Here is a 20,325-nt window from a genome sequence, read left to right as displayed (position 1 = left end):
TCCTGGGGCACATTACAGGGTTGCTACCAAGGCCTGGAGGACAATGTTTGTGCATGGGGCTGTTCTCGCTGCCTTGGGGGGAGCCAGGCCTAATGCGGGCTGTTCTCCAGGCACGCGGGGGTGTCTTTCGAAGGGGCAGTTATTGGAGGGGGGGCTGTTACCGGGGTGCACAGAGATGTTTGTTGAAGGGGCAGTTATTGGAGAGGGGGGGCTGTGTCATAAACAGATAGCTAAGGGTTAATGTCTCTTTCACCTGAAACACCTGACCAGAGAACCAATCAGGAAACCGGATTTTTTCAACTTTGGGTGGAGGGAATTGTGTGTCTGAGTCTTTTTGTTTCCGTCTGCCTGCTGTCTCTGAGCTTTGGAGAAGTAGTTCTATTTTCTAGTCTTCTGTTTCTAAGTGTAAGGACAAAGAGATCAGATAGTAAGTTCTATGGTTTCTTTTCTTTGGTATTTGCATGAATATAAGTGCTGGAGTGCTTTGATTTGTATTCTTTTTGAATAAGGCTGTTTATTCAATATTCTTTTAAGCAATTGACCCTGTGTTGTATCATCTTAATACAGAGAGAACATTTGTATTTTTTCTTTCTTTTTTATATAAAGCTTTCTTTTAAGACCTGTTGGAGTTTTTCTTTACTTCAGGGAAATTGAGTCTGTACTCACCAGGGAATTGGTGGGAGGAAGAAATCAGGGGGAAGAGCTGTGGGTTGGATTGCTAGCCTGATTTTGCATTCCCTCTGGGTAAAGAGGAAAGTCCTTTTTGTTCCCAGGACTGGGGAACGGAGAGGGGGAATCACTCTGTGTAGTTTCACAGAGCTTGTGTCTGTGTATCTCTCCAGGAGCACCTGGAGGGGGGAAGGGAAACAGGATTATTTCCCTTTGTTGTGAGACTCAAGGGATTTGGGTCTTGGGGTCCCCAGGGAAGGTTTTTCAGTGGGACCAGAGTGCCCCAAAACACTCTAATTTTTTGGGTGGTGGCAGCAGGTACCAGGTCCAAGCTGGTAACTAAGCTTGGAGGTTTTCATGCTAACCCCCATATTTTGGACGCTAAGGTCCAAATCTGGGAATAAGGTTATAACATGAGTGGCAGTGGCGGGATATAGACAGAATCCAGAAGCCAGTAGGAATATTATATTTTTCTTTTCTCTGCTAAGGGCTTTTTAGCAGAGAGAAACAGTTTGGTTTTAAAAGGGAACCAGAGAGAATTTTTTTTTCTGCTCTCTCTAGCAGTTTGTGGTTTGCATGTTAAGCGAGAAGCCATTACCAAACTGTTAAGGGTCTTTTGTCATGCAATAGCCCTCCCATTAGGAGGCAAGTACCAGCACTTATATGCATGCAAATAAAGTGGTTTTTCTGGTTTCCCTTCATTGAACATTAGCTAGAGAGAGAAAGGGAAAAAAGCACTGTTGCTAGGCAGACTTCAGGAGGCAACAGAGCCTGCAGTTCAAAAGAGAAACACCGGAGGGCACCCCAACACAAGAAAACAGGAACCATGTCTACCAGGACAAAAATGGAGGCCGAAGGCCAATTCAAAGAAGCTGAACACAGGCGACAACTGGAAATAAAACAAAAAGAGATGGAGATAAAAGAAAAGGAAGAAAGCATCAAACTGGCAGCCTTCCAAAGAGAACAGGCAGCCCAAGAGGCAGCACACAAAAGAAAACTAGAAGAAGAAGAGGTGGCCTACCGAAGGAAACAAGCAGAAGATGAGGCGGCCCACCGCCGAGACATGGAAAAACACCAAAAAGAAATGGAAAAACAACAAAAACAAATGGAAAAAGAAAATGAAGAGAAGGAAAAACAGAGAAAACATGAACTGGAGTTGGCAAAAGCTGGGCTGCATGTGCCAGCCACCCCTAACAACCCGGCGCCAATTATTGCTCCACAGCACAGGAAATTTCCCACCTACAAGGCAGGTGATGACACCGAGGCCTTCTTGGAAAATTTTGAAAGAGCCTGTCTTGGGTACAGCATCCCCGAAGACCAGTACATGGTAGAATTAAGGCCACACCTCAGTGGACCTTTAGCAGAGGTGGCAGCTGAAATGCCCAAGCCGCAAATGAATGACTATAAACTTTTTCAAACCAAGGCCAGATACAGGATGGGGATAACCCCAGATCATGCCCGTCGGCGCTTCAGAACCCAAAAGTGGAAACCAGAGGTGTCATTTCCCAAACACGCCTACTACATTGCAAAAAACTATGAGGCCTGGTTAACAGGAAACAACATTCAAACCTTGGAAGAACTGAACCTCCTCATACAAATGGAGCAGTTCTTGGATGGTGTTCCTGAAGACATCACACGGTACATACAAGATAGAAATCCCAAAAATATCGCTGAGGCGGGGGAGATTGGAGCCAAATGGATGGAACTGGCAGAAAGCAAGAAAGCTACTGTCAAGGGGAACGATTACCCCAGGGGGCACACAGACCATAAACCCTACAACCGAGGACAGCCAAAGACCCTACATACCACCCAAGTAAAGCCACAGATACCCTACTCTTCAACCTCACCAGTCTCCAGTAACTCACCTCGGCCCAGTGACCCATCAGATGGAAGATGCTTTAAGTGTAATGAACCGGGACATATCAAGGCCAACTGTCCCAAGAACACCATGCGAGTGCAATTCATTACACCACCATCACACCAAAGATCCCCAGGCCCAGATGCCTCTCAAATACCCTTGGAGCGAAGGGAAAATTTGAGAGTGGGCGGAAAGAAGGTTACTGCGTGGAGAGACACGGGGGCACAAGTGTCAGCTATCCACCAATCCTTCGTTGACCCCAAATTCATCAACCCAAAGGCCACAGTTACAATTTACCCCTTCATGTCACAAGCTGTAGACTTGCCTACAGCTCAACTGCCTGTCCAGTACAAAGGCTGGTCAGGAATGTGGACTTTTGCAGTCTATGACAATTATCCTATCCCCATGCTACTAGGGGAAGACTTGGCCAACCAGGTGAGGCGGGCCAAGAGAGTGGGAATGGTTACCCGTAGCCAAACCAGGCAAGCTTCCAGACCCATTCCTGTTCCTGAGCCGTCCACAGACACCCCGTCTGTGTTACCAGAGACCCAGACAGAGGTAGTGGACCCGGATTCCATGCCTACCACTGAAACAGCCACAGCATCTCCAGTCCCAGGCCCGGAACTGGAACAGCAACCAGCACCAGCAAGTGCAACCACATCTTCAAACTCAACGCCAGAGGGCGCCAGCAAGCCAGAACTGGCAGAAGCAAAAGACAGCCATACCCAAAAGGCTCAGCCAGAGCCTGAAATACCCTCAGGTGCACCAGCGGAGAGCGGTTCACCAGCAACGGAAACAACCCCATCACCTACATCGCTTCCAGAGGGACCAAGCCCGAGTCCACAGTCTGAGGAAGAACTGGTGACCCCAGCCTCAAGGGAACAGTTCCAGACTGAGCAGGAAGCAGATGACAGCCTTCAGAAAGCTTGGGCGGCGGCACGGAGCACCCCACCGCCTCTCAGCTCTTCTAATCGATCCCGGTTTGTTATAGACCAAGGACTTTTATACAAGGAAATTCTTTCTGGTGGACACCGGGAAGAATGGCAGCCGCAAAAACAGTTGGTGGTTCCAACTAAGTACCGGGGGAAGCTCTTAAGCTTAGCCCATGATCATCCCAGTGGCCATGCTGGGGTGAACAGAACCAAGGACCGGTTGGGGAAGTCCTTCCACTGGGAGGGGATGGGCAAGGACGTTGCCAAGTATGTCCGGTCTTGTGAGGTATGCCAAAGAGTGGGAAAGCCTCAAGACCAGGTCAAGGCCCCTCTCCAGCCACTCCCCATAATTGAGGTCCCATTTCAGCGAGTAGCTGTGGATATTCTGGGCCCTTTCCCAAAAAAGACGCCCAGAGGAAAGCAGTATGTACTGACTTTAGTGGACTTTGCTACCCGATGGCCAGAAGCAGTAGCTCTGGGCAACACCAGGGCTAACACTGTGTGCCTGGCCCTAACAGACATCTTTGCCAGGGTAGGTTGGCCCTCCGACATCCTTACAGATTCAGGGTCTAATTTCCTGGCAGGGACCATGGAAAAACTGTGGGAAACTCATGGGGTGAATCACTTGGTTGCCACCCCGTACCACCATCAAACCAATGGCCTGGTGGAAAGGTTCAATGGAACTTTGGGGGCCATGATACGAAAATTCATCAACGAATTCTCCAATAATTGGGACCTAGTATTGCAGCAGTTGCTGTTTGCCTACAGGGCTGTACCACATCCCAGTTTAGGGTTTTCACCATTTGAACTTGTGTATGGTCACGAGGTTAAGGGGCCATTACAGTTGGTGAAGCAGCAATGGGAGGGGTTTACGCCTTCTCCAGGAACTAACATTCTGGACTTTGTAAGCAACCTACAAAGCACCCTCCAACACTCTTTAGCCCTTGCTAGAGAGAACCTAAAGGATGCTCAAAAAGAGCAAAAGGCCTGGTATGACAGACATGCCAGAGAACGTTCCTTCAAGGTAGGAGACCAGGTTATGGTCTTGAAGGCGCAACAGGCCCATAAGATGGAAGCATCATGGGAAGGGCCATTCACGGTCTAAGAGCGCCTGGGAGCTGTAAACTACCTCATAGCATTTCCCAATTCCTCACTAAAGCCTAAAGTGTACCATGTTAATTCTCTCAAGCCTTTCTATTCCAGAGACTTACAGGTTTGTCAGTTTACAGTCCAGGGAGATGAGGCTGAGTGGCCTGACGGTGTCTACTACGACGGGAAAAAAGACGGTGGCGTGGAAGAGGTGAACCTCTCAACCACCCTGGAACGTCTGCAGCGGCAACAAATCAAGGAGCTGTGCACTAGCTTCGCCCCATTGTTCTCAGCCACCCCAGGACGGACTGAACGGGCATACCACTCCATTGATACAGGTAATGCTCACCCAATCAGAACCCCACCCTACCGGGTGTCTCCTCATGCCCAAGCTGCTATAGAACGGGAGATCCAGAACATGCTACAGATGGGTATAATCCGCCCATCTACCAGTGCATGGGCATCTCCAGTGGTTCTGGTACCCAAACCAGATGGGGAAATACGCTTTTGCATGGACTACCGTAAGCTAAATGCGGTAACTCGTCCGGACAACTATCCAATGCCACGCACTGATGAGCTATTGGAAAAGTTGGGACGTGCCCAGTTCATCTCTACCATAGACTTAACCAAGGGGTACTGGCAAGTACCGCTAGATGAACCTGCCAAGGAGAGGTCAGCATTCGTCACCCATGCGGGGGTGTATGACTTCAATGTCCTTCCTTTCGGCCTTCGAAATGCACCCGCCACCTTCCAGAGGCTGGTAGACGGTCTACTAGCTGGACTGGGAGAATTTGCAGTTGCCTACCTCGATGATGTGGCCATTTTTTCAGACTCCTGGCCCGAACACCTACTACACCTGAAAAAGGTCTTTGAGCGCATCAGGCAGGCAGGACTAACTGTTAAGGCCAAAAAGTGTCAAATAGGCCAAAACAGAGTGACTTACCTGGGGCACCAGGTGGGTCGAGGAACCATAAACCCCCTACAGACCAAAGTGGATGCTATCCAAAAGTGGCCTGTCCCAAGGTCAAAGAAACAGGTCCAATCCTTCTTAGGCTTGGCCGGATACTACAGGCGATTTGTACCACACTACAGCCAAATCGCTGCCCCATTGACCGACCTAACCAAAAAGACCCAGCCAAATGCCGTTAAGTGGACTAATGAGTGTCAAAAAGCCTTTACCCAGCTTAAGGCAACGCTCATGTCTGACCCTGTACTCAGGGCCCCGGATTTTGACAAACCATTCCTAGTAACCACAGATGCATCTGAGCGTGGTATAGGAGCAGTGCTCATGCAGGAAGCAACAGATCACAACTTCCATCCTGTCGTGTTTCTCAGCAAGAAACTGTCTGAGAGGGAAAGTCACTGGTCAGTCAGTGAAAAGGAATGCTATGCCATTGTGTATGCCCTGGAAAAGCTACGCCCATATGTTTGGGGACGGCGGTTCCAACTACAAACTGACCATGCTGCACTAAAGTGGCTTCATACTGCCAAGGGAAACAACAAGAAACTTCTTCGTTGGAGTTTAGCTCTCCAAGATTTTGATTTTGAAATTCAACACATCACAGGAGCTTCTAACAAAGTTGCTGATGCACTCTCCCGTGAGAGTTCCCCAGAATCCAGTAGTTAAAAAGTGTTCTTAAAATGTAAAAGTCTGTTAGTTATATACTTAGTAGTATATGTAAAGGTGCATGTGTTGTATTGATCTGTTTATTTTCAAGTTCTAGAAGGAAATTGCCGCCAGTGAGCTTCCCCACTGTCTGCAATTTGGGGGGTTCCCGGGACATGCGGGGGTGTCCCTTGAAGGGGCAGTTATTGGAGGGGCTGTTCCCAGGACACAGGGGTGTCTGTCAAAGGGGCAGTTATTGGGGGAGATGTTCCCGAGGCACGGGGGTGTCTGTCGAAGGGGCAGTTACTGGAGGGGGGGCTGTTCCCGGGACATGGGGGGGTGTCTGTCAAAGGGGCAGTTTTGGAGGGGGGGTGTTCCCAGGGCACAGGGGTGTCCATCAAAGGGCAGTTACTGGAGGGGGGGCTGTTCCCAGGGCACGCAAGGGTGTCTGTTTATGGGGCAGTTATTGCAGGGGGGGCTGTTCCTGGGGCACACAAGAGTGTCTGTCGAAGGGGCAGTTATTCAGTGGGGGCTGTTCCCAGGGCGTGCGGGGGTGTCTGTCGAAGGGGTAGTTATCCGGTGGGGACTGTTCTCGGGGCGCGCAGGGATGCCTGTCTATGGGGCAGTCATTGGAGATGTGTGAGGGAGTGTACCGGGGCACGGGGGTGTCTGTCTACGGGGCAGTTACTGGAGGGGGTGGCTGTTCCTGGGGTGTGGGGGTGTCCATCTACGGGGCAGTTATTGGAGATGGGGGCTGTTCCCAGGGTGCAGGGATGTCTGTCTACGGGGCAGTCACTGGAGATGGGAGCTGTTCCGGGGGCACGCGAGGGTGTCTGTCTATGGGGCAGTTACTGGAGGGGGTGGCTGTTCCCAGGGCACGCGGGGGGTGTCTGTCAAAGGGGCAGTTATTGGAGGGGGGTCTGTTCCCTAGGGTGTCTATCTATGGGGCAGTTATTCAGTGGGGGCTGTTCCCCGGGGGTGTCTGTCAAAGGGGCAGTTATTGGGGGGACCGTTCATGGGGGTGTCTATCAAAGGGGCAGTTATTGGGGGGGGCTGTTCCTGGGGGGTGTCTGTCGAAGGGGCAGTTATTGGGGGGGGATGATCCGGGGGGTGTCTGTCGAAGGGGCAGTTATTGGGGGGGAATATTCCCAGGGGGTGTCTATCTAAAGGGCAGTTATTGGAGGGGGTGGCTGTTCCCAGGGTGTGGGGGTATCTATCTACAGGGCAGTTACTGGAGATTGGGGCTGTTCCTGGGGCGCAGGGGTGTCTGTCGAAGAGGCAGTTATTGGAGGGGGCGCTGTTCCCAGGGCGCAGGGATGTCTGTCTACGGGGCAGTCACTGGAGATGGGGGCTGTTCCGGGGGCGCGTGGGGGTGTCTGTCTATGGGCCGGTTACTGGAGGGGGTGGCTGTTCCCAGGGCACACGGGGAGTGTCTGTCAAAGGGGCAGTTATTGGAAGGGGGCTATTCCCGGGGGTATCTGATTATGGGGCAGTTATTCGGTGGGGGCTGTGCCTGCGGCACGCAGAGGGTGTCTGTAGAAGGGGCAGTTATTGGAGGGGGGGCTGTTCCCGGGGAGGTGACCAGCCCCATATGGAGAAAAGTGGTTTTGGATACAGAGGGACCTGGACTAATTAGAGGATTGGTCCGAAAGAAACCTGATGAGGTTCAACAAGGACAACTGCCCAGTCCTGCACTTTAGGATGTAAGAATCCCATGCACTGCTCCAGACTAGGGACCGAATGGCTAGGCAGCAGCTCTACAGAAAAGGACCTAGGGGTTACAGTGGACGAGAAGCTGGAGATGAGTCGACAGTGTGCCCTTGTTGCCAAGAAGGCTAATGGCATTTTGGGCTGTATATGGAGGGGCATTGCCAGCAGATGGAGGGACGTGGTCGTCCCTTCTATTCAACATTGGTGAGGCCTCATCAGGTGTACCGTGCCCAGTTTTGGGCCCCGCCCTACAAGAAGGATGTGGAAAAACTGAAAAGAGTCCATCATAGGGCAACAAAAATGATTAGGGGGCTGGAAGACATGACTTATGAGGAGAGGTTGAGGGAACTGGGCTTGTTTAGTCTGCAGAAGAGAAGAATGAGGGGGGATTTGATCGCTGCCTGCAACTACCTGAAAGGGGGCTCCAAAGAGGATGGATCTAGACTGTTGTCAGTGGTACCAGATGACAGAACAAGGAGGAATGGTCCCAAGTTGCGGTGGGGAAGGTTTAGGTTGGATATTAGGCAAAGCCTTTTTCACGAGGAGGGTCGTGAAGCACTGGAGTGGGTTCCCTAGGGAGGTGGTGGAATCTCCTTCCTTAGAGGTTTTTAAGGTCAGCCTTGACAAAGCCTTGGCTGGGATGATTTAGTTGGGGATTGGGTTGGACTAGATGACCTCCTGAGGTCCCTCCCAACCCTGATAGTCCATGATTTTAAGCTGTTCCCGTGTATCAAGGTGAGCCGCAGCTCAGCGAACCCCAAAGATCTGAGTGAGGCAAGCTACTTTGCAGCAGAGGCAGACCAAGCAGCAGGTACAATGTAGGGTGACACCCCGGCCGGCAGCTAGAATCTCATGTCCGAGATCCCGGCTCCTGTTACTTTGCAAAGTGTGTGCTTTTACTCCGGGTTTTAGCTGTGGGCCAAGTGCCTTCTGGCTTCTCGTCCGGGCTCGTCCTCCATGCGCCTGGGCATCAGCGGGACTGTCTCAGGAGAGCAGCTGCCACATGCCAATCTCCGCCCAGCTGCGGAAGGAGCAGAGGCAGCCCAGACAAAAGCCTCCTTTGAGCGCCGAGACAGCAGGAGCATCTTATTTGCATACCCACAGTGCACTGCGCGCAGCCAAGCGAGTCCCTGGTCAAGGGGCTGGTTTTGCTCCCTGTGTCCCCGGTTCCGATGATCCAACTCGGGCTGTCAATCGGTTCGATTCCATTTCCTCTAAAAGCTGGCGGTTTAGCGGGCTGCGAGAGTAGTCACCCTGACTTTTGGTGGCATAGGTGGTTGCCCCGGCAGCGCCTCTGCCGTATGTCCTACATACTCTGCTTTCTTTACAGGTCTTATAAATCTTTTACCTTTTATGAGACTGTACTCAATTTTTTTGTGGCTTTGTTTTAATGAGGTTGGTCCGTGTTGTAAAAAAAAACAGAAATGTGCTATTTGAAGCGGTGTCAATGGCTGAAGTTTTTCTGTACTAATGAAAACAACTCAGAGCTCTGAAAATGACTGTTTGGGACTTTCTGGCTTTTCTGAGCTCATCTTGTTAGCGAGATGGCTTTCTAGCTAGCAGGGGATTGTTTTGTGATGTGTATTCCACTGGCTCTTTGGTTTTGTATGTTTTTGGCTAGCAGGATTGAAGAGCAGCAAATAAATGCATTGTTGTTTGTGTTAACATCGGGTTTGTCCGAAGAGTGTGTGGTTTGAAGTCATTTGTAACTTTTCGGTTAGTTGTTGGTAACAGCTTATTATTGTCCCCTGAGTTGAAAGGCTGCTCTTGCAGTTTTAGTTTGTCATTGCTGGAAGGTCAGTTAAAGAGCGGCTTTCTTAATCTAGTTCGTGAGGGTTCTTACGCCGCCCTCCTTAATATACCTTCCAGAAGGTGATTGCATGGTTTCCCTCGTCTCCCCACAGAAGAGAAATTGTCCATCCCTTTCCTGTTGGGAAAACACCAGTGTTTTAACTTAGGAAATGGTTAACGTTTTGCCCAGATGAGAGATTTTAAAAATGTATTAAAGGAAATGTTTGAAATGAAATAGACACAGGTTGAGAGGGAAGGTACTGTACATCTGGGATCAGGCTTGAGTTATGGGGGGTTACAGATACTGTTTGCAAGGATGAAGATACATGCATATCGCATAACCCGCATAGACCCAGATTGGGGTGCAAGGGTTCTTAAATGTCAGTGAATAAGTAGGCTCAGGTTTGCCACCCATGGATGAATAAGGAGTCCAAGTCAGTATCGGTGGAACGGATAGTTACATGGGAGGGGTGCGTCCCTTGGTCCCTCAGGGAAGGAAGTGGATTATTTCCCTGGTCAGCTCTCTCAATTACTCAGTGTGGTACTGGCGGTGTCCGGTGATGTGTTCGGTATAAATGTCTCTGGACCACCTGATGGTGTCGGACACCATGAGCTGTCTCATGAGCTGGGCGTAGCGTCGACCGACCCCACATGCTCTCAGAACCGGCTCGTTGCGGCGGTCCTATGAGCCCAGGGCTGCCACGATCAGGGCGTGTACCTGGACTTCGTAGCCCTGGGCTCTCAGGGTCTCAGCCAGCGAGTCATACTTCGACTCCTTCCATGCTTGGGCCTCATGGAAGGCAGGGGACCGGTTTTCAAAAGGCACTGTGACTTCTACCTGGAGGCCCTTCTTCTTTTCTGTGTCCGTCACGACGATGTCGGGTCGCAGTCGGCTGTCTGTCCCGGGGATGGCGGAGTTGACAGTGATCTTCCCCAGGGACAGTGGGATGGCTTTCACTAGCCGGTTCTGGATGGTGCTGTGGCGGTGCCACCAGGCTCCGGAGAGCTGCTTGCATCCACACAGGACGTGCGGCAGGGTCTCGTTCACGTAGCCGCACTTCCTGCAGCGCTTGTCTCGGCCACCGTGGCGGATGGCTCCGTTGAGGGGAACGCAGTTGAGTCGGGCCCTGTGGATGAACCGCCAGTCAGCGAACCTGGGGAAGCTGCCCCCGGGGAGGAAGTGGTCACTGGCATCCCACTTTCTGGACACCTCGAACACCTTGCCCTGGTCCGGCTTCCGCTTGAGGTTCTCGGTGTAGTGGTAGTGGATGGCGTCTTTCAGGGACCTTTCTAGCATGGCTCTGGCGGTCAGGGTGACAATGGTGTGGTTCGGGGTCTTTATGCGTGGCACCGGTATTCCCAGCTCCCGGCGTTCCTCGCACCACTTCCAGCAGCAGCTGATCCTCTTACCCAGGCATCTTGAGGCGTTGCGGGTGCAGGACCAGAGAGAGGATTGGTTTCCCCGATCTCTCCCAAACTCAGCCTCCAGGGAGCCGCTGAGGTAAGTGGCAACGTCCCGCTCGGAGGGGGCCCTGGTGATGCGTTTCCAGACCACACCCCGTACAGATGCTGCTCACTGTTGGGTCCGGGCACGTCAGGAGGCGGAAGGCGTGGGTCATCACCGCCACGTCACACAGGTCACCCATCCGAGGTTTGTTGGCACCGCCCTGTATGTGGGAAATGTAAACGATGTCCGTGCACACCCTCTGGGGAAGGTGGAGCCATTCCTTCACCAGCTGTCTGATGGTGCTGTCGGCCTTGTTCAGGGACACTTTGGCCTCAGCCGATCCCCTGAGGACAAAGGAGATGCGGGGGATCAGGAGGGCATTGAGGGCGTTGATCTTTTGCCAGGGGGCGAGTAGGGAGGAGTCGATTTGGGCTGTGTCTCGCAGGATCTCTGCGATGGTGTCTTTGGGGGTCTGCTGGACGCAGACTCCTGTGGGTATGCCGAGGTGCTGGTATATCTCTCCCTCTTGAAGGGAGGTCATGGATTCGCCCTGGATAAGGAACCGCGAAGGCCGGACCAGCGCTCTGGTGCCACCGTCGACATGGAGGGAGGTGCACTTTTGGGGGCTGAAATGCAGGCCCGTCCACTCGGCGGCTTGGCTGGTGATGTCGAGCATTTCATAGGAGCAAAAGAGGAGGAAGGTTGTGGCCCTTTGAGTCAGATCCCTAGCGTTTACGGCCAGAAGGAACCAGCCCATCACCTCAGACGGACTGAGGGGCACCAATGCCCCAAATAGCGAGGAATTGCTTTGATGCAATTGAGATAGTTCTGTGGGAAGGAGCAGAAAAGAGCATCGGGGCTGCGGAACAGCACTTGCATAGGCACTTGCATAGGCTTTCTTTGCCCTGTTTTGCTGTGAGAGTTAACAGTGAGCGATTGGTAGTCACAGGTCAGTTTATGGAAATTAGGAGTGTAGAGGGGAAAGCAGCGAGAGGAAGGCATCTGCAAGGCTTGTCTGTCTTTGACCAGAATTGTGCGTGAAGGGTTCTTGCTTTGAATTCTTCCACTGGAGTCATTTCGGGGAAGTGATTCTCACGTAGAGTTCCCTAGTGATGGTGTTTGTGGCGTGTCTGGGAGCTCGTCCTGGTGAGATAGAAATGGGTGGGCGCAGGGGGGGTATACGTGCGTGGCAGAGTCTCAGCATCGCTTCTCGGCTCTTTGGAGCTAAGATTAAAGTGTAGTGTCTGTTCTTATCAGCTTGATCTCTGATATGTCCTTGATATGAGGACTGTATGTTAGCTCAATTTTTGAAATGAGGGGGTCAGAAGAGAAGCTTGCTTTGTCTGCCCCATGCATCGACCTGGTATTGCACTGTCTCCAGGAACGGTGTATCTCCCTTAGGGGAGAATCTTTTGGTTAGAAAAACAGAAAATAGTTGAAACTGTGACAGTCTTTCTTTAAAGCAGCTTTTTTTAGAAGTAGTAGAATAACTTGGTGTTTCTAGCGTTTTTGTTTCTTTAGGATAAACATGCTACAGTTAGAGTTTCTTGTAAGTGTTTTGAGAGTCTGTAGATGTGACAGGTTCTTCTTTGTCTTGCTAGAGAATTATTAAAGAAGTTGGACTCCTTTCTGTTGTGAGTCTTTTCAACAGTATGAGGGACAAAAGCTTTCCAGACTTTGGGTCTGTTGGGGAGATGGCTGGTTTTTTCTTTTTCTTTTTTGTTTGTTTGTATGTTTTGGGGTGGGAGGGGGTGGTTGGTAATATTTGAGGTTACGTGTATATCAACAACTGCATGAGTTACACAGACTTTTCCCCACCCAGCCTACGTTCTATGTATCTTGGTTCGTAAAATCAAGACAAGGCACTAGATGTCGTGCTGCACCCGGCACACCGGGGCCACAATCCTGATTCCCCCCACCAGCCAAGCTACTGTAATCTAAATGCTAAATAATAACCCTTAACTTCTCATTGTTGCCACCCTCACTATTGGAAAATCCCCAAAATCACGACAGTGGCTTACAAATCACTAGGATTCTTTTTAAAAAAAATGTAATGTGGGTTTTCTTTCTTTCCCTTCTGGTTTTCTGAACCAGGCAAGCTAGAAACTTACCTTTCTAGTGCAGCCAGAGCCCCAGAGAGCAGGAGCCTCCGTCGCCTGGGGCTGGCAAGCAGTGGGGCTCCTCACGGTTGTGTGTTCCACACTTTGATCTCACCCACCGAGTATCAAGTGTGAATTCCTCCAGGCATAGAACAGCCTGAACATAGAGTCACACCCAGGTGTAGCAGAAGCTGCTGTAACACACAAGCTCTGTATGTCCTTTAGGGCTAACTCCAGCCAAACAGCTGGGATCCCTTACTTATGCTTAGAAGGCGTGCCGGTTCCCTGAAGTCCAAGCAGCATCAGGGGCACAACAGTTTCTTCCTGACAGGGAGTTTTATTCCATTCCCCCAGAGCTCAAGCTGATGGGGGCAAGTGTTTGTGCAGGTCTCTGCCTTCTCGTGGGTGTGTGAGGGGGAGCAATCAACCAAGTCTTTTGTCCAGGAATGATTCTCAGTGGTTTGTCTGATGTCTCAGTCAGGGCCTTCTCTTGCTGGAAAGGAGATGACACCTCTTCTGGTAAACTAGCATTTCACACTTGGTAATGCTTCTCTCTTGACTGGTGGCGGGGTGGTGGCAAGGGGGTTTACAGCTTTAGTGCCAATGCTTATCTATCACCTTACAACATGGGCTACGGCTATTATAGGTGAGAATAATGCATGCAGCAACTCACGAGCTTCGACCGACCCCCCATGCTCTCAGCCTCCACTTACCTCAGCCTCCAGGGAGCTGCTGAGGTAAGTGGTAAGCCTTATAAGCCACAGTAAAGTTTCAGAGTTGAGCTTTGCTTTTTCTCTGTTCGCCCCATCACCAGGAGGAATGACAAAGGTGCCAAGAACTTCGGGGCCTGCGGAAAAGAGCAGTCACAGAGGTATGGGAGAAAAACTGCTTTCATTAAAGTCAACGATACAGCTTCGCAGTGGCCCAAGCATAGCCAACCCACTTTTGATATGGTCTTCCTCAGTATTCTTGTCAGCAAGTTCAAGAAGTATGAGCTGGATGAATGGACTATAAGGTGGATAGAAAGCTACCTAGGTCATCGGGTTCAACGGGCAGTGATCAATGACTCCATTTCTAGTTGGCAGCCGGTATCAAGCGGAGTGCCCCAAGGGTCGGTCCTGGGGCCGGTTTTGTTCAATATCTTCATTAATGATCTGGAGGATGGCGTGGACTGCACTCTCAGCAAGTTTGCGGATGACACTAACCTGGGAGGAGCGGTCGATACGCTGCAGGGTAGGAATAGGATACAGAGGGACCTAGACAAATTAGAGGATTGGGCCGAAAGAAACCTGACGAGGTTCAACAAGGACAAGTGCCCAGTCCTGCACTTAGGACGTAAGAATCCCATGCGCTGCTCCAGACTAGGGGCTTAGTGGCTAGGCAGGAGTTCTGCAGAAAAGGACCTAGGGGTTACAGAGGACGAGAAGCTGGATATGAGTTAATAGTGTGCCCCTCTTGCCAAGAAGGCTAACGGCATTTTGGACTGTATACGTAGGGGCATTGCCAGCAGATCTAGGGACGTGATCATTCCCCTCTATTTGGCACTGGTGAGGCCTCAACTGGAGTACTATGTCCAGTTTTGGGCCCCACACTAGAAGAAGGATGTGGAAAAATTGGCAAGAGTCCATCATAGGGCAACAAAAATGATTAGGGGGCTGGAAGTCATGACTTTTGAGGAGAGGCTGAGGCCTCAATAACAATCTATGTTATGCCCACATCCTGAAGACTGCGTGCTGATGTTGTCACTCCATCTCAAAAAGATATATTGGAATGGGAAAGATTCAGAAAAGGGCAACAAAAATGATGAGGAGATATGGACCAGCTTAAGTATAAGTTCAGTTTAATTTCTTCTGATGAACATTTACAACACCTGTTCTGAAGATGGAGTCTCCTGCTGCCATTTTTTAAAAATTGCTGCTGCCTTGAAGATATACTCCACTGCTGCTACTTTGGAAGAAAATTCTTTCTCACCCTCAGCTACACTCTCGTTGGCTGCTGCTGCTCCTGCATTCGCTACTTTTCAGAAAGCTCAGCAGCAGCTTATTGTGAAGACCACCCTTGGTGCCTCATAGAAGATCTGAACCACCAGCAAGGAAATCAGTACCCATGCTGAGCTGTAACAACAGTGCCAGGGAAGGTAGGAAAGGGGATATTGGCTGCTGCTGAGATCCAGTGGATGTGTCCTGTATTCAGAAACTTTACAGGAAGAACCAGACAAAAGCCCTGAGCGAGCTCCTTGATGGGACCTCCTCCTACTGTGCTATCCAGCCTGAGAAGCTCTAGTCCTACTTCAAGGATGTGTTTGATCACGAGGCTCAGACCAACTTGTGACGCCCAGAATGCCTTCTCCTGCTACCCCAGACTGACCTCCTGGAGGACCTGGAGTGAGATTTTCCCCTGCAGGAGGTGCAGGCGAGTCTGACGAGGACCAAAAACACTCCCCCCCCCCCGGAAAAGATGGCATCTGCTACCACCTGCTGAAGAAGCGAGACCCTGGCTGCTTGGTGCTTGCTGCCATCTTCAACAAATGCAAGCAGTTCCACCATGTTCCCCACGCCTGGAAAAAGTCCATGACTGTGCTCATCCACAAAAAAGGTGAACGAGACAACCTCGGCAATTGGAGGCCCATCTCCCTCGGTTCCACCATCTACAAGCCATATGCCAGCTGCCTCGCGGCAAGGATCACAGACTGGTCAGTGTGCGGGGCACCATCAATTCAGTGCAGAAGGGTTTCATGTCCTGCGAGGGATGCTATGAGCACAACTTCCTCCTTCAGACGGACATCCAGGAGGCCAGGAGGTCCAAGAGGCAGTGCACCGTAGCATAGCTTGACCTGACCAACATCTTTGGGTCCATGTCCCACCATCACATCTTTGCCACCCTGGGAGAGTTCGGGATGCCAGAAACCTTCATCCAGATCCTACATCCTCTACAAGGACTGTACCACTACCATCCGCACCTCCAGTCGGGCTCCTCCCCTGCCTGTCCAGCCCTGGTGCTCTCCCCTGGCCAGCCCTGGCTGTTGCATGCCCTATAAATTGTAGCCAGGTCCGGTGCCAGGAATCCAGGATATCAAGACAAGGTAAATAGTATTGTGGATCACCTTCTGCTGGGGAAGGAGTGCAGCCTGCATCTTACTTCTCTCTCTCCCCACCAGAAATAGCAGGCTTCCAAAGTTTAGACAAGATGACTAAGGAGGGATATGATACAGCACTGATTCTCAGCCGGGTGTGTGCCACAAGAAACCTGGGGCAGAGGGAGGGTCAAAACAAAAAATTGCAGTATCACTGCAGAAGAGAGATCTCCCCCTGCCATCAGTAAGGGTTGCCTCACAACCACTGACTCCATGAGCAGGCAGCAGCTAGCCAAGGGGACATGTCATTGCTCTGCTCTGCTCTATTAGCATTTCAGGGAGCATGGCAAAATGGAAGGGAGAATGCTGGGTGTGTGTGTGACCCCATGCCCCCCCTTCCCGCTTCACCTCTGGTTGGGGATCTGCAGGGCTGAGTATTTAATTTTAGGGACCTCTGGTAAAATAAGGTTGAGAATCACTAGGATAGAGGTCTCTAAAACCCTGAATGATGTGGATGAAGTGAAAAATGAAGTGCTAGTTACCCTCTCCCAGAATACAGTAAAGGTGTGGGAGGGACCCACCTGATGAAATTAACATGCAGAACTCCCTACCATGGTATGTTGTGAGAGCAAAAAGTATAACTAGCTTCCACAGAGAATGAGATAAGTTAATAGAGACTAGGTCCATCAAGAGTTGTTAGTGAAGTTGGTTCCCATGCTTGAATAAATCCTCCCCCTTCTACAGCCTATTGCACTGGCCGGCTTGAAGCCCGAGTTTTACATCGGAACCAGGATCTCTGGGCGCAAACCCAGCCCACGAACGAGGGACGCAGGGCACGAGGCGCAATGCATTATGGGTATTCAAATAAGCATCCAGTGTAGGTCTGAGAGCACAGGGGAGCCCGGGCGCCTGAGCTGCAGCTGCAGCGCCTGGAATGCGGCTCCCGGGATCCCCGCAGCTGCTCCGGGAGCAGGTCTGCGCATTGGTTACCCAGGGCCACGCAGGAGACGACCCCGGGCCCGGAGCCTGCTGGTGCCGGGCTCTGCACTTCGGGCGGTGCAGGCGGGCTCGGGGCGCTGGCCACTCCGGGGTGCCCGCGGGAAAGGGCCGTTGCAAGGGCCGCTGAGCCGCCCTGGGCAGATGTCGGGGCCGGACTGGCCACTGCCCGGAGCCTGCAGGGGATCTCGCCCCACCCCCTGTGGTTAGAGCAGCCTGCCTGGGGGCAGCAAAGAGCGGGCGGCTTGCCCCAACCGCCCCCGGGGCTGGGCTTCGCTAGCCTGCAGCCACCGCACCGCTCATTAACCCACCAGCGGAGACCCGGGGGAGAGCTGGGGAGCACCGACAATACGCAGTCCTCCCACGTCAGAGGAAAGCCCTGCCGGGGTGCAGTCTAGCATTGCACCCGGCTGCTTCGTCTGTTCAAACACCCCATCTCAGTCTCCACCCCCTATAGGCTTCAGCTCCCTGAAGGCAAACAGAGACCCCAATAAAAAGCGACCTCAATGTTCATTCGAACTTCCCCATAAAAAAAATTAACACAGAAGCCAACCAATTTTGATGATAGAAATTATAACAAAAAAATTTAGCGTGTGTTACATTCAACTTTTTTTCCTGCACATAACAAGGAGCAATTTCATCAAAATTAAGCTTGAAAAAAAACAGAAAGAAACGCAAAAATATTTTTCTCTACAGAAAACTTTAACAAAAAGCAAAATATTTGTATCTGAAACAGAGTATCAATAAGGTGCCTCCAAAAACACCACCGGGGCTTAAAGCACTACGTTTTGAAAGCAGGGTGACGCGAGATAGCGCTGAACGAGTCAGGGAACTGTACATCAAAATGAAGGAGCCTGTCAGGTCCGGTTCCAAGCACAAAAACCTGCCGCAAAATAATCAAAAAGAAGTTAGGACCTAAAAAGGAAAAGCAGTGGTTATTTTAACAGGACTGCTTCCATTTTACATCTTTTCAGCTACAAATTGGAGTTACAAACCTAAAATGATGAATGAATTACCACAAATATAGAAAAACATTGGGGAAAATGCCACTAGCTGCAAGCGAATTATTTGGTTTACTTCATTTAGAACAACCATACACACTATACCACTGCTCTGCTTTTGTATCATAACAGAAAATCTGTAGATCAAGGTAGCGAGCGTGCGTCAAAAGAACCGCGATTGAGGATTGGTTAATGTTCTGAATCCTTAATCTGAAAATGAACGAATACACGAATAAACCGACAAGACCCAAAGAACTGTTAGAAAAACTTTAATAAAATAACTCCTTACAGATCTTGTGTGGGCAAATAATTAGGAACTAAATAAAAACAGAAACAGCTGTACTAAACAGCGAAGTTAAAAAGCCAAACATAAGTTTCACTTTCCCTAACGCGCCATAGAACCCTTAAAACCACTAACACATTGAACAGAACAAAAAACCAACAATTTTCCTTCAAAACAATAATCTGTTTTTTAACAAAAAGACGTAGCTTCACCGAAGTGAAGCCTCGAAAAATTGAGTAAAAACTCTTCACTGTTCCTCTCCACGGAAATCTTTAGTAAAAGGCGAAAGATTTATGCGATATGAAGAGAAACCAGAGTATAGCTACTGCTCTGCAGAAGAGACTGAAGGCAAACGCGTGTGCTTAGTAGCTCAGGGTGACTACCTCACGGCCCGCTAAACCTCGACCTTTAGAGAAAATGGAACTGAACCTATTGACATCCCGACTTTGATCATGGGAACCGGAGACACAGGGAGCAAAACCAGCCCTTGACCAGGGACTCGCTTCCCTGCGCGCAGTGCACTGTGGGTATGCAAATAAGATTCTCCAGCTCCTCCTCGCTCAAAGGAGGCTTTTGTCTGGGCTGCCTCTGCTCCTTCCGCAGCTGGGGGGAGATTGGGATGCCCCGGGGGTGGGGAAGCTACTCTCCAGAGACAGTCCCGCTGATGCCCAGGCCCTGTCCACACTACAGCGTTAAATCGATTTAAATAGCGTTAAATCGATTTAACGCTGTACCCGTCCACACTACAAGGCACTTTAAATCGATTTTAAGGGCTCTTAAATCTTAAATCAGAAATCTTAAAATCGATTTCTGTACTCCTCCCCAACGAGAGGAGTAACCCTAAAATCGATATTACTATATCGATTTAGGTTTAGGCCACGTCTACACTACAGCATAAAATCGAAATTATTAAAACCGGTTTTATAAAACTGGTTTTATAAAATCGATTTTTCGCGTCCACACTAGGGCACATTAATTCGGTGGTGTGCGTCCATGGTCCTAGGCTACCATCGATTTCCGGAGCGGTGCACTCTCGGTAGCTCAGTAAAAGAATGAGACCAATAACTTCAATTTCCATTCATACTAACCCTAAATCGATATAGTAATATCAATTTTAGGGTTACTCCTCTCGTTGGGGAGGAGTACAGAAATCGATTTTAATAGCCCTTAAAATCGATTTAAAGTGCCTTGTAGTGTGGACGTGTGCAGCAGGACCAATCCCAACTAAATCATCCCAGCCAGGGCTTTCTCAAGCCTGACCTTAAAAACCTTAAGGAAGGAGATTCCACCACCTCCCTAGGGAACCCATTCCAGTGCTTCACCACCCTCCTAGTGAAAAAGGGTTTCCTAATATCCAACCTAAACCTCCCCCACTGCAGCTTGAGACCATTGCTCCTTGTTCCGTCACCTGGTACCACTGAGAACAGTCTAGACTCATCCTCTTTGGAACCCCCTTTCAGGTAGTTGAAAGCAGCTATCAAATCCCCCCTCATTCTTCTCTTCTGCAGACTAAATAATCCCAGTTCCCTCAGCATATGTCACTCTATTCTACAACTGTGGCTATGGCTACACTTGAAGTGTGAGTGTAGTCGGAGCGGCAGCGCTGGGAGAGAGCTCTCCCAGCGCTGCACGTAAACCACATCCCTTACGGGTGTAGCTTGCAGCGCTGGGGCGGCACTGATTACACTGAGGCTTTACAGCGCTGTATCTTGCAGCGCTCAGGGGGGTGTTTTTTCACCCCCCTGAGAGTGAAAGTTGCAGCGCTGTAAAG

At 50.4% G+C, this 20,325-nt stretch overlaps 2 non-coding genes across 2 annotated transcripts; one reads left to right on the top strand and one right to left on the bottom strand.

Moving 5' to 3' along the window:
• The first annotated feature begins 12,304 nt into the window (after positions 1 to 12,304).
• On the top strand, positions 12,305 to 12,499 carry LOC115656964. Its single transcript, XR_004001837.1, has one exon. It is a non-coding gene; the product is annotated as a U2 spliceosomal RNA (small nuclear RNA).
• Positions 12,500 to 18,758: 6,259 nt separating this feature from the next.
• Positions 18,759 to 18,874, bottom strand: LOC115656979. Its single transcript, XR_004001847.1, has one exon. It is a non-coding gene; the product is annotated as a U5 spliceosomal RNA (small nuclear RNA).
• Positions 18,875 to 20,325: the final 1,451 nt, after the last annotated feature.

Source organism: Gopherus evgoodei, chromosome 8, assembly GCF_007399415.2.
Source record: "Gopherus evgoodei ecotype Sinaloan lineage chromosome 8, rGopEvg1_v1.p, whole genome shotgun sequence".
Taxonomy (NCBI): Eukaryota; Metazoa; Chordata; order Testudines; family Testudinidae; genus Gopherus; species Gopherus evgoodei.
This window is presented reverse-complemented; position numbering and strand designations above follow the sequence as displayed.